Genomic DNA, 14630 nt, shown 5'->3' with positions numbered 1-14630 from the left:
AAAAAAAAAAAAAAAAAGATCTTTAAACATAGGAAAAAAATGTCCAACTTCACTTATAATAAGAGAAATGAAATTTAAAATTACACTGGCATTCCATTTCTTATCCCTAAAATTTGGCAAAACAGCCAAAACTTGTCAATGCCTTTGTTGGCCAGGTAGTGGGGAAAACAAGGGACAGTGCAAACCGACACAGCCCCTAGAGGGGAATCTGGCAATGGTTAACGAAACTACACACATATTTACTCTTCACTCAAAAATCCTGTTCTTAGAATTGTACCCTGGAAATACATTCCAAGCATATAAAATGCATATAGATAAGCAATGCAGCATTATTTGTAATAGCAAAAAACTGGGAAATTCTACCTAAATCTAGTCATCAATAAGAGAGCAGGTAAATCAACTATGCTGGATACACACAATGGAATATTATGCAGCTGTAAAAAAGAATGAGGAAAACCTTTATGAACTGGTATGGAGTGATTTCCAAGAGATAGTATAAAATGAGCAAATCAAAATATAAATAAAATGTGTATGATACCTTTCATGTATGAAAGAAGGAAAAATAATAAAACATATAATTTTGCACATCTTTACAAAAAACAATAGAAGTGTAAACAGAAAAATTATATTGATTACCTACAAGGGAAAGAAGGGATACAGGAGAGAATGATATTTTTTTCAACTATACCTTTTTGTTTTAATAGTTTGACTATTGGGATCATGTTAATAATTGAGTATGATGAGTACATATTTTAAAAAATTAAATTAATAAGGATGGGAAGAGAAAAAAATCTCTCAAACTGAAAGAAAAGGCTAGAGTATGAAGAGCATCATTTGCAGCACTGGTGTTAAGGAATGATGAAGTAAGTGTCATCAGTGGACACTACATTTCAGGGGATACTGTCGAGAAGCAGGTGAGAAGCAGAGCACCTGTGTGGTTTTAAAATGTCTCCCCATAGGGTGGCACCTATGGTTCAGTGGGTAGGGTGCTTATGCTGAGGGTGGTGGGTTCAAACCTGGCCCCAGTCAAACTGCAACAAAAAATAGCCAGGTGTTGTGGCGGGTGCCTGTAGTCCCAGCTACTCAGGAGGCTGAGGCAAGAGAATCGCCTAGGCCCAAGAGCTAGAATTTGCTGTGAGCTGTGACAGCATTGCACTCTACAGAGGGCAACAGAGTGAAACTCTGTCTCTAAAATAAAATCTCCCCATAATGTACAAAGACTCAAGGCTATCAGTCAATAAAGAGTGAGAAGAGTAAATATATGACCAAATTGTTTTCACTAATTTTCATAAAAAGTAAATTTTGTTCATTATTGTAAGCGTAGTTTCTGTTTAGCTCTGCTCTAACCCCCCCCCCAAAAGTAGCAGAACACTCAATGAGCTAGAGAAATAATTTTGAAAGCCAATTATTTCAAACCCAAAATATTAAATTGTAATGTTTTCAAAGTGAAAAGAAAAATAAACTAAATTCTCACCCAAAAATTTTTTCCCCAAAAAGGTCTCTCCATAGACTGCTTACTAGTTCTGAGGATGAAAAATCTCAAGTATTCTACAGTGGAAAAATAAGACAATGCTTAGACTGGAGATCCAAATTACCATCACCAGTGAGGACCAGTGATGTGATTCCCAAGAGAGTTTATGCAGGATTCTGGCCAAAACCACCTAATAGCAAGGAAACATTGGACATCCCCAAATGAGAAACATTTTAGTACAAATAGTACAAGTAAGTGGGGGGGGGTCAATTCTACAAATACCACTGGTAAACAAACATTATTTGGTGACAGCAACTTGGCAGAGGGGGGATTGCATTCTTTAAAAAAAAAAGTCCATGTTATTAAAGCCAAAGAAAGGCCATAAACATATTCCAGATTAAAGCAGGCTAAAGAGATAGTATGTGATCCTCGACAGGATCCTCTACTGAAGTGAGAAATGCTACCAAGAACACTACAAAGTTAACTGGCAAAACTGGAATACAAATATACACTGAAGTGCTGTATTAATGTTAAATTTTTGATCAACCATACTGAGATTGTGTCAGAATATACCTTCCCTTGGGAAACACACACTGAAGGTGCAGGGCTGACCTTACTCTCAAACGGTTCAGAAAAATGTGTGTGTGTCTAAGAGAGAACAGAAATGACAAAGCGTATGGAGTAAAATTTTACCAACAGGTAAATCTGAGATACAAAGATACTATTTTTACCTTTGCCATTTTTCTGTAATTTGAAATGCTTTCCAAATAACAATGTAAATGTATGTTCCAACATTGGAAAGCTGCTTCCTTCTCTGCAGGTGCAGACTCTCTTCAGCCAGGGGACCACCAGCAGGCAGCCGGGCCAGAAGGCAGGTCCAAAATCAAACTGATTTGGGTTCAATGTGTGGCCCTGAAGAAGTAGCTTTATCTGGGGGTGTCTCTGCTCCCTCCTCTGTGGGTGACCCCCACCTCAGGGACTGCTGAACAATTCAAAGAGATATGCCTGCAGGCGCTCAGCCCAGGCTCTGCCTCTGAGTGCGCTGGTCTACTTGAGCTGTCATATCACTGCTGTGGGTTTTCAGCAGCACGAACCCCTTCAGGGTGCACAATTGAGAGCTGCCTGCATTTCCAAGAATCACTGGTGACCCTGAGCTGCACTATGAGCCCCGGATGGAGGGAGGGCCTCAGGGGGGCTTCCATCTGACAGAGCTCTGCTGTGGGACTGCAGCCCACTCCCACCCCAGGCCTCAGCATTGGGAACTCAAGCCCCTGTGCTCTGGCCTTGACCCACACCTGTCCTTGCCTATGCAGACCTTCCCTGGTGGCCTGCACCTCCTCCAGGCCCACTCCTGGTCACTCCCATGGCATCTTGCTATTCCAGTCCCCTCCTTCAGTGCCTTCTCTGAGTAAGGGAGCCGAGGTGGCATTTTCAGTATCGATCACTTTGGCTCCATCTCCTCTCTCCCAGGGGAACCTTTTGTGACAATACCATCATTTCTACCTTCCTGGCAAAACAAACAACACAACTGTGCTCCCTGGGGAACAGGACAGTAGGTGTCTGTGTGTATGTACTTCTTTGGGCTGGGGACTTTCTCAAAGGCCTTATTAATCAACACTTATCAGGTCTGCTTGGGACAGAGGCCAGTGCCACTGTCTTCCACTTGCCCCTCCAGCCCCATTAACCACCCTGTTCCCTTGGCTCATGCCCAGGAGGCTGACCCTTACAGACATAGCAACAGCTCCCTTGCCTCTAGCTTCCTGTTGCTTTGGCCAGGAGGGGCCCCATGTGGAGAATGGATGCGGGGATAGTGAGTCAGGTTGGGCGCGTAATGCCTTGTCTCCCTTTCTGAAGGGTAGCCTGAGGCCAGCTATGTCCCTGGAGGGAAGGTCACAGCCTGGGTAAGATGGTTTCTCTACCCCATGCCAAGTGTCTCTGCTTTAGGCCACCTGTCCCTCTCCTTGCCGCTTCAGCCCCCTGGGAGTAACAGCTCCTTAGCCCTGGGGTACTGCACTGGGTCTTGTGAGCTCTCCACACCTTGCCCTGACTGGCCTTTGGACTCAACTCTCCTCCAATCACCCACTTTGAGTATGTCACCTCTTTCCTGCTGGACCTTTTTGACTCACGCAGACCCGTGTGGAAGGAGGCAGGCCCTCCCCCATCAATGAGTTTGGTGTCTGAGCACGAGGCCCTGTATTACCATGTTCAGGGAGGACAAGTGTCACAAAGCCATTCATGTTGCAGAACAAAAGTGAAAGCTGCCACTTCAGGCCTCCCTCTGCTTGCTACTTCCTGTTCTAACTCTATTTCATCTTTTCATAAGTTACTGTTAACTGAGAAGCATTACAAGAAGGGAATTAAAAGACAGAAAAGTTGGTGAGAAATGACTTTTTTTTTTTTTTGGTTTAAACCTTTTGTTATGATCTCTTTAGGAACCTGATTCAACTACAGGGACATGTGGCAGAACATGTTCTTCAAAATTAGTTCCAAGAGACACTCGGGGCTCTTCATTATTCATTCTATTAAAATCAAAATATTAGCTAACACTTGCCGCGGTTGTCTGGGCAGGTCAGGCAACTTCTCTGATGCATTGTCTACTTGAAAGTGAAGAAGGCCTTTTATGCAGATGCCTCTATCGGGTCCATTCTGGTCTTCGGCTCATAGTGACAGAGAATTGGCCTGCTCTGGGTCTGGGACACTGACAAGTGCAGGACAAAGCAATGGAGTCAATCAGGGGACCCAGTGTGCCAGGGCCCTCTGAGCAAGGCTGCCTCTGCTTGGGCCCCACCCTGTGCTGGAAGCCCTCAAGGGTAGTCAAAGAGCAAGGGTGGCCCTGGGAGGGTGGTTTCCCAGAGACAGAATGATTTTGAAGAGGGTCAATTGATGGGGATGATGATCAGGGACCTTGAGGTTTAAATATCAGAACTGCTGTGGCTTCCTTGGATCCTCACCCACTGCTGCCTTTTTCCTTGGAAGGAATATCACAATGCAAATGGATTCCATTTCTCTAGCAGGAACCAAAAAATCTGACTACTGGCACTCAAGTCTAGAGCTACCCAGAGGTGTCAATTGGGCCCCTAGGAAGACAATGAGGCTCTTAGCTCATTGGAGTCTCACCCTCCTTGAGGACTGGTGGGTGGGATCAGAGTCCCCAACTGATAAGGGCCTAGGAATGGCTGGGTGGGGCCAGTGCCTGGTGGCCCAGCTGCACAGTAGATGAATGCCTGGCCCTGGGGGGCTTCCAGCTAACTGCAGAGCAAGATTGCCCAGGACCTCATGTGAGCGTTGTGGTGGCTATAGGTGGTTGAGGAGACAGATTTCTGGGAGTTGGGTTTCCCAGAGGAGGTGGAGTTTGACAGGTCCTTAAGCATGGGGAGAAGAGAGGAGGGGCAGTGGAGGAGGAAGACGTGAGGAAAAAGCCCAGAGGCCAGGGTGGGCGGTCATCTCCAGAGGGAAGAGTAGCAGGAATGAAGCATCCGTTAGGGAAGCAGTCAGAGTCAGGCTGGAATGACCTTCACTGCAAGCACAGATATTTTTCTTTCTTCCTTCCTTTTGTTTCCTGGAGCAATCCTAGATTCAATGTTAATCTCCCAAGACCTATCTTGTTGATAAATGTTGATTTCCCCTGCACACCTGTTCCTATTTCAGATGGAAATGTATTATGAAATCAGGCCATTCGGCTGGTGATTGCCATGGTAATCAGGCACACTCAATGACAGGCCAACATGCCTCTTGAAGACAATATTCTAGAGATAGAAGCTTCCGTGCCACTTACACCAGGCCTGGGGAGAGGGGATTGAAGCAGACTTGGGTGGTTTTGGGAGGGACAGTTTCCTTCCCTGAAGAAGCCTTGGCAGACAGCACAACCCCAAAGGCCCGAGAGGGCTCTGCAGGAAAATGGGGGATGAGTCAGGGTGGAACAAGCCTTGCACACCTGGTGCTCTACAGGGTCTATAGGCTGGGGACAGCTTTGCAGGATCCCATGTGAATAGAGGATCTGAGCTACCAGGAACCCAAGATCAGGGATCCTTGCTGGAACATCATTCAACCTCCCACCTGGTGTAGGAACCACCTCTCTGGTCTCCTGGAACATTCCAAAAATGCAATTATTATCACTGTTTCTCTCTCACAGCATTAGGTTTACACTCTGAAACTGTATTAATGTAGTCCTAATGCAGTCTATATTAAAGTTTTCAAGAGCTCCAACCAGACTGGTTTCAGATCCCAGCTCTATCATTTATTGGCTGTGTGACTTTGGGCAAGTTACTTAACCTGTCTGTTACTTTTCCCTTATAAAAAGCAGATAGTAAATATTTCTAATGCACAGGACTGTTGTGAGGATTAAGTGAATACCCATAAAATGCTTTTAATGGTGCCTGTCACAAAGTAGGTGCTCAAAAAGGTCAGCCATGGAGATCCTTGAGTCACACCCCCTTCATTTTCATAGGGGAGGGCCCTAGGGCCAGGTCCCAAGGCAAACAGATACCAAGGATTAGACAGGACTGTACTTACAGCCAGCACTGGTCATAGCGCACTGTTATCCCACTGTGCGGCCCATCTCTAAGGCACAGGGAGCCTCGTGTGGATGCAGGAGTGCTGTGGACCTGAGTAGTGCAAGAAGAAAGGCGTCTTCTGGGGATTTAGCATTTTAATGCCTGGAAGAGCCTCCAGGATATAGCAAAGCCTCCCTGCTGGGTGGAGGAGGGTCAGGAAGGATCAAGGTATAGCCCAAATCCTGAACTTTGCACAAACACCACCTCACCTACTATTCCTGATTACCTTGTGTTCCCTTCCTGAGCAACAAGGAGACCGAGGCCCCAAGAGCCCATAGCTACATGGTAAGAATGGTGTATGGGGATGGGAGCCCAGACATCTTGCCTCCCTGCCCATGGCTCTTTCAGCATCCTTCCCAAAGATGTCAGCTTGCTGGCCTCTGGCTGTCCTGTTTGCCACCCAAGACTAGGACCCAGTCCACCCTCTCAAGCCCAGTTGCCCCCTATTCCAAACAATGCCCTGAAATCTCAGGCTTAGGGGACACAGGGTTCCAGAAGACTCAACCTCCTAAAGGGATATAAACCCTGTAACCTCCAGTCCTTCCCACAATTACTGAAACATGTCAGATGTAGTCTAATAAACATAGCCACCATAATACTCGGAGCTGCAATTACTCCTTATGCCATCCTAGGTTCTATGTTGTCCTCTCCTTTTAATATAATACTATTTGTCATTAGTGGCTTATTTTACATTGCTCCAGACAATGTATAACCCAAACCAGGCCAAGCTATAGGCTCTGTATCTCAGAACCCACCCCACCAGAGGCAGCTGACAGCCCATTATTCTGTGTCCTGCAAACTGTGCAGTGATAAGGAAACTCCACCAGTGCGATGCTTTATCTGGTTGCAGGTTGAGGAAAGATATTATTTCAATCAAGATAATGATTCTATTTCTTGAACGGAAATGAGATTTTTTTTTTCATTGCCTCATGGGGGTACCACCCAAATCTGTCTTGAGGCTGGAACAGGTCATGCACAAGTTAGAGGATTTTCTTGCAACCCTTGAGAGAGAATGTAAACATGAAGAACGGAGAGAAGGGAGCTTATTTGCAAGAGAAAAACATACACACCAGGTCTGCAAGATTATAGGCATTAGACAAAACCTTCAAAACCAAAATTCAGAAGATCAGTGCACAGTGTGAGCTTCATAGCCTGGAATCCACGCGAAGTAAATGGCCCATAAAGGCAACGATGATCACAAAGGCACACAGACTAGATACTAGATTCAGCTATGGCAGGACCTTAGAAGTCTTCTAAGCCTGCCTGTTGTGTAGATGACCTAGCTACTGTTTGAACATCTCCTCCCACAGGGAGCTCACCAACAGAGGAGTCCGTCCTACCTCTGACCAGCTCCTTTACTGAGACAGTACCTCCAAATTAGAGTTGAGTCACTTCATTAAAGGCAACCACAGCGAGATTCACAAGGTAGAATGCTGACAAGGCAGTAGATCTAACACACTTTGGAAAGAATGCATGATTCAGTAGGTCATTAAATAATGTGCAAATGATGTCAGATGATAAAAGTAGGGAAACCTGTATAATTTGCACTAAATAGTGAATTTAGTGAAATTTTAAATTACTTTAAATAATTTAAATATGTGAGAATTCCAAGGGCTACAATACACTAGCTCAAACTATGTGTCATGTGCTTTAAATAGTAATAATTATTATTTGTGGCCAGGTGTGGTGGTGTGTACCTGTAATCTCAGCTACTCAGGAGGCTCAGGCAGGAGGACTGTTTGAGCCCAGGAGTTTGGGTTGCAGTGAGCTATGGTCATACCACTGCCCTCCAGCAGTGGTTGAAAGAGCAAGACTCTGTCTCCAAAATAATAATAATGATGATAATAATAATACACAATTATTATTATTTGCGATTGGAAATAATTTACAATTCTTTTATCAATTGTTTACACAGTAACTCTAAGGAACCTGGAAACATTAGTAAATAAAGTTTTTACGCATTTTAAACATTCTGCTGATAACTGACTCGGGCTATGAATTGCTCTCTCTCCAAAGCAAGGGCATATTCCAGCTCAACCCCTCTGGAAGAGCCCCAGTTTCTGACTCTGGAGGCCTGGGAAGATGGCATCTTCCTGTACTGCATCAGTTTCGCCAAAGCTTTGGAAAGCTATGGTGTGCACAGACTGTCCCTGGAAAGTAATGCAAGACTATCACCGTCAACACTGCTGTCTAGAACAGGAGTCTGCTTCAGGCTACCGGTGGGGAGGCGGCTTTTTATATAACAGTCTACCTTTTTATATTTTTGAATTTAGAGCCACAGACTATATTATCTATTAAGAATAAACTTGCAGTTAAAAAAGCATGTGTTGTTTTGAGTAAAAACCGGCTTTCACATTATGACTTCCATTCCAATACCTAGACTCTTAAAATGCAAACTTGCTACAATGAAAATTATTGCCAGGTCAGGTGAGAACGACAGTTGCCTGTCTTCATAACAGTGGTGCTCGCAGGCATGACAGTAAATGCACCCGAGGTCCTCTGTCCCTACTGGGGCACCCACTCCCCAGCTGCTAAAAGTGTGGCACCCAGTGTTCACCTGTGACACTCTCTTGTCCTTTGCTCTTGGTTGAGATGATGCCTTGGAGGGTGCACCTCCAGCAACACTCTGGGGGTGGCTGATGACAAATAAGGGGCACACAAGCCCTGCCCCTTGCCTCCAAACCAGACATCACTGTAATGTATGATGCAGACCAAGCCCAGGAGTGATCTGCCCTGAGACCACATCCTCGTTCACCTCCCCCTTCTCCAGCTTGTTTCCCTTTCTCCCTGGATGCACCATCACGTGCATCTGAAACCTTGTCTCAGCCTCTGCTTTAGGGGGAACCCAACCCAAGTCAGTCATCAGGGGCTCCAAAGGAAGCCCTTCAGCGTCTTCCCAGAGAGTTGTCCCTAGAGTTAGACACACACATGAGCCTTCCTCTTTGAGTACAGAATCATAACTACCATCTTACCTTGGCAAAGACCTCCAGCCTGACAGTACACAGCAAGATCAGAATGCTAACATCCCAGAGAAGATTCTGACATCCATACCCCATGGAACAGCATGACAATTACTCTTCCACTCAAGAATGAATGAGGAGAGGCAGGGGCCAATCCACTGTAACCCACTATGCCACAGTCAGAGAGAGAGATCTCCAGTTACCTGCAGCACAGAGTCAGTGCAAATGTCTTAGGCAGCTCCACTGCTTGTTAGCTTTGTAAACTGGAGCAAATATTTAATAACTCTGAGCCTCAATTTCCCCATCTGCAAAATGGGAATATCTGATAGTCTTTGTAAAGTTCCTATGAGGCAACACCTCAACTGCTACAAATCAGCAATGCTATGTGAATATTGGTGGCTGTTACTGAGATTTCGAAATAGTTTCCCATGCTCACTGAGAACAAATAATAAATTAATCTTTGTTAAATAAATAAATCTCAGTTGCCACTCATCATAAGCACAGTTCTTAGAGCTCCTTGAAAAGCAGCTCTGGGGAAGAGCCAGTAGACAGCTGAGAACACTGTCTTGACTGTCCAGATGTGGCCCCACCACTGGTCTCATAGGGCTCTGATGGCATTCAGCTGCTGCCATCTGGCAAAGGGTGTGTGTGTGTGTGTGTGTGTGTGTGTGTGGTATGTGACAGAGAGATATGGAGGGAAGGTCCCAAATGTGAATTTCCTGCAATCTGTCCAGTTTATATACTGATATCAAATATAACACCAAGTCTGATGAAAAATCCATGTAGCCATTTTCATGTGATAGAGTAACAGACAAACAGGCGGGAATTTGATTTTATTGACAGATGAGGGATCCTTCATTCCATATTGATTCTTTGCATCTGGACCATTCATGAAGCCATTCAAGTCTTTCACCTGATCCTGCCCAAACTCCCTGGCATGTTCTCCCCTCCCCCATCAGACCCAGACCTATACTATCCTCTACACAGGCTTCTGCCCCTGTTTCTGCCCTGCTTCAGAGCCTCCTTCTTCCATTGGCCCAGTGCAAGCCTCTCCTTTTCCAGAAAGTCTTATCTAACTGTGCCTCATCACCAGCCAGAGCTGGACCACACACCCCTTCATAAAGTTCTTCAATTGTCTTGTGTGCAGGAATCTTCTTGTCCACACCAGACTGAAAGCTCCTCCAAGATAAAGCTCAGGCCTGATGCTTCTCTTGGAGTTCTCAGAGCCACCAAGTAATGCCAGGCACCTGGTGATGTTCTCAGATTGATGAATGGACAGATACATACAATTGCTCTTAGTTTAACATGCTATTAAAAGGCCTATATGAGAATTTACTGTTCTTAACAGTTTGTGCAATCTGGGTGAAAAAATGCACCTCTCTCCTTTCCCCAACGGAGCCCTGCTCTTCCACACACCAATCAATGACATCAGAGAGTGGCTGTTCTCCACTCAGAAGGCAGAGCCACGGTTCAAACCATCCTCCTTCAACGAGATGCCTTACGTGTGTGAGTCTAGCCCCACCCAGCAAGGGGCACCTTCAAGATGAAGGACCAAAAGCAGATTCCGTCCAGGTCATGTCCCTTCCCCTAAGAGGGAAACCCACTCACTGCCCAGGAACACTGTTAAGCCACAGAACTGAAAAAGCAAAATTCATACTCACAAGCACCGACGCCTTAGTCTTAAATTTCAGGCCACCAGTTCTGCCAACCTGCTCATTTCCTGCAAAAAGAAGAAAGGGTCGGAGAATCACATTAGCATCTGCTCTGGGTATCCTTTGGCGGTTTCCTGGCTGACCTAGGGCTTCTGCATACTCTCTGCATTCTCACTCTCACAGACACTCTCCCCTCCCTGAGTGCTAGTTGGGTGGGCGCCCCTCACTCCTTGCAGGATCACAGCCCTCCAGGCCCATGGGCTCGGCCCACACTGCCTGCCTCCCTCCCCTCCCCGGCGCTGTGCCAGTCTCAGATTGACCACTGCCTCCAATTCCCTGAAGGCGCTTCAGCTTCTTCCCACTCCAGAGTGAGGCCTCCACTTCTGTAGCATGGGGTTGCCTAGCAACCCTGCGCGCGCGCTCGCAAGGCCCTCCTAAATTGGACCTCACAGCACAGGGCATCTCCTTGTACAGCTGCCTGCATCTTAACAATCTGGCTCTGAATAATAACACAATGATAATTGCATTCATGGACCCCAAACTACATTTAAATAATGTTCAAGAGCTGACACAAACCAACAAAGGCCAGAAAATGCATCCCGGAGGTTGACTATAAGGCCAGGCGAGAACGCTTGGGCGGGAGGGAGTTGACATCAAAGACTTGAGTTAATGACAATGCCAACCTGAACTGTGAATTCTCCCGCCTCGTGCCTGAGTATGTCACCACCGTAATGTGTTGTAATGTGAGTTTGGGCAATTAACGCCCAGAGGTAGTAATGTTTCCAGACAGGGTGCCCTTTAGTTCTGCTGACATGTATGTACGTGGATTTTTGGAGGAGAAGAGGATTGGGGGGTGGGTGTCTGTGGACAGGAAGACTGCATGAGTGATTGTACTCGGCTTTTACAATTGTGGCTAAATACCTTTTAGAAAGCAGTGCGGGTTGGGGGAAGAACTTAGCAAGCAGGAACACAAAGCACTTGCTACCTCAGCGAGGGACAAATTCAACATGACTGATGTATTTCAGGATAAGAAGCGAAGGCAAAGAGGCCTTGACACTGGCTGAAGTGCAGACTGAGCAGCTTAGCTGGGAGTAGAGGAAGGCGATGTGTGCAAGAGGCCAGCTTCAATCTGCATCCCTGGCAGAGGGTAACACAAAGCTGTGCTCTAGGGAGGAGAGTCTCAGCACACAGGCACCGGCAGGATGGCAGTCTGCTCCTCTGGGGCCATAGCAGTGAGGACCCGCAGATCAGGCCTGATAATGTGAAAGCTGGAAGCACTTCTTTTTAAAGCTCAAAATCCTTCTGCAAGGGACTGGAATAGAAATTTGTACACCCACATTCATAGCAGCATTATTCACAATAGCCAAAAGGCAGAGGCAACCCAAGTGTCCATCAGTAGAGAGCTGGATAAACAAAATGTGGCATGCACACAGAACAGATTTTATTTAGCCCCAGAAAGGAAAGGCATTCTGACACATGCTGCAACACAGACGAACCTCGAAGACATTATGCTAAGTGAAATAAGCCAGTCACAAAAAGACAAATGTGTTGAGATTCCACTTATCCAAGGTACCGAGAGCTGTTTCAGTCTGGGGAAATGAAAAAATTAGAGACGGACGGTGGTGATGATTGTGCAACAGTGTGAATCCCATACTTAAAAATGGTTAAAATGAGAAACTTTGTTCTATATTAATGTATTTTTTCCCAAAATTTTTAAAAATCTCCCTGAAACAATAGTGCAACAAACACATTATCTGCAAGATTTCTGTTCACCTTCATGTTGGAAGTCAAGATGTCATTCACAAGCTTGAACTGAGAGACTCCCTGGGACCAAGGGACATGCTGGACAGTGTGATGTGACCCATGGCTTATAAGAATGGTGTTTGTATGGCACACTCTCAGAGAGAGGGGTCTGAGTACGCAAACACAGGATTCTCCTGCACATACCTCTTATAGTCCAAACTCCACCACCCTCCTGCCCCCTGACCAGTCCTGTCCTCATGTCCCCTGCCTGCTCCCTCTGCCAGATACCTGGGTTCCTACTATACTCTCATTGTCACCCTGCACTCACCCATGCCCCCTGCCTGGACAGCCCCCTCCTGTGTCCCCTACCTGACCCACTCCTCCTCTTTCTACTGGGCCTACATCAAAGTCCATCTCCCCCGTCAGCCCTTCCAAATCCCTCCCACTTGCCCTTCTCTGCACTTCACGGCCTATAATCAATCACCTACTTAAGTATTAATACTATCTTTTCTTTTTTTTTGAGATAGAGCCTCAAGCTGTTGCCCTGAGTAGAGTGCAATGGCATCACAACTCACAGCCAACCTCCAATTCCTGGGCTCAAGCGATTCTCCTGCCTCTGCCTCCCAAGTAGCTGGGACTACAGGTGCCTGCCACAATACCCAGCTATTTTTTGGTTGCAACCGTCATTGTTATTTGGCGGGCCTGGGCTAGATTCGAACCTGCCAGCTCAGGTGTATGTGACTGGCGCCTTAGCCACCTAAGCCATAGGCGCCAAGCCTATTAATACTATCCTATGTTCTTGTCTGCAAGTTTGGCCTCTCCTAATACATCCCTGAAAAGACTCCCTGGGAAGGGATTGTTGCTAACAGTTATTGTCTTCTACAGGGCCTCACTCAAGGCCAAGTACATCAGGGCTCCTTGGTCTCTGGCTGGTCTACCCAGTACCCCACCCCATGCACAAAACACATCTGCTGGCTGCAACACCCTGGGGCTAGGTACTCTAGACGGGTGTTCAGTTCTCTCCAGTCACTTAGAGGTTGTAACTCAATGTGTGCAATAAACAACTGAACATTTACAGATTTTATTAATTTGGAAAGGTCATTAGAGCTAACAGCTTCTCTGAGTGACAGCGAATAAATAAACAGCATGAGTAAGTTTTTTTCAGTGTCTTGGATTTTTTTTCTTCTGAAATAAGCCTCAAAAAGTAGTGTTACCAGTGAAAAAAGAAAAAATATATATCCAGGCCTGGGAGACAGAAGGAGCCCAACAGGAGATCTGGACAAGTCTTGTCCCCTCTCAGACTGAAAAACCAGAGAGTACTCTCAACAATCCTTTCAATTTAAAACAAATAAATAATGATTCAAGGTGAGAAAGTGAAGTTAGCTAGTAACGTCAGCAGTTACTGTCTCACTCCCCCTCTACCCTGCCGGGGGCTGAGTAGCCCTTCCCCTCTGGACAGATAAGGGTTCATGCCCTCACGGCCAGGACAAGTTCTTAATCATTTCAGGTGCCTTCCCAGACTCTGACCTGGGTGCTCTCAAACCTTCCACCCTGCTCTCATTAGATCATTATGGAAGACTCAAGACTAATGACTTGTTTTCTCCAATCTCCAGGAATGCCTGCAAAGGGCAGAAGGGCAGCATCCAGGTTCCATGTCCCCAGTCCTTGGCTCTGTGACCAGCCAGCGCTGTCTGTCAAGGGCTGGCCTCCACAGGAAAGATGTCCTGGCTCTCCCCGGCAGGTGGAAAACAGAAGCAGCATTCAAGCAGCAGAACAGAGGGGCTCTGCCTCCAGCCTGCTGCCGTGGGGGAGAAACACTTGGCCCTTGAACAGACTGTGCCGTCAGCCAAGGCTTTTTATGACATCCGCCTCTTTCCCTATCACTGTTCCCTCTTTTCTCTGCCTTGGATGCAGGCAAACACTGGGAATGTGGAGGGGACCAACGTCTGACTGCAAACATGTGTCCACAAAAATATCCACACCCCATCTCTAGAGTGTGTGGGGCTTTCAGTAGCAAGGAGATTAAGCATGAATCAGAAGTAGTTAAATAACATTAATACTAATATTAACATTAGCAGTAATATTTGTTTTATTTCAGAAAATTACAGGTGTACAGGTTTTGGTTATATAGTTTGTGTTGTATATTTCATGTCAAAGAGCCCTTTACCCAGAATGTGTGAGGTATAACTATTAGATGTGAATTAACCCAAGCCTTCCTCCTCCAATTAGCAGTAATACTAATATTAACTAA

General features: G+C 46.0%; 1 protein-coding gene across 1 annotated transcript in view; it reads right to left on the bottom strand.

The window, feature by feature from the left end:
• The window catches only part of ZBTB7C (zinc finger and BTB domain containing 7C), a 346334-nt gene that overhangs the window by 143441 nt on the left and 188263 nt on the right, over nt 1-14630 (bottom strand). Inside the window, exon 3 of the mRNA XM_012802038.1 lies at nt 10646-10704. The gene's annotated coding sequence lies outside the window, so the exon portion shown is untranslated. The remainder of the gene's footprint in view (nt 1-10645; nt 10705-14630) is intronic.

Source organism: Otolemur garnettii, unplaced genomic scaffold (assembly GCF_000181295.1).
Source record: "Otolemur garnettii isolate 467f Iridium unplaced genomic scaffold, OtoGar3 scaffold00012, whole genome shotgun sequence".
In the NCBI taxonomy this organism is placed as follows: domain Eukaryota; kingdom Metazoa; phylum Chordata; class Mammalia; order Primates; family Galagidae; genus Otolemur; species Otolemur garnettii.
The sequence above is the reverse complement of the archived record's forward strand: the minus strand, read 5'-3'. Positions and strand labels throughout refer to the sequence as shown.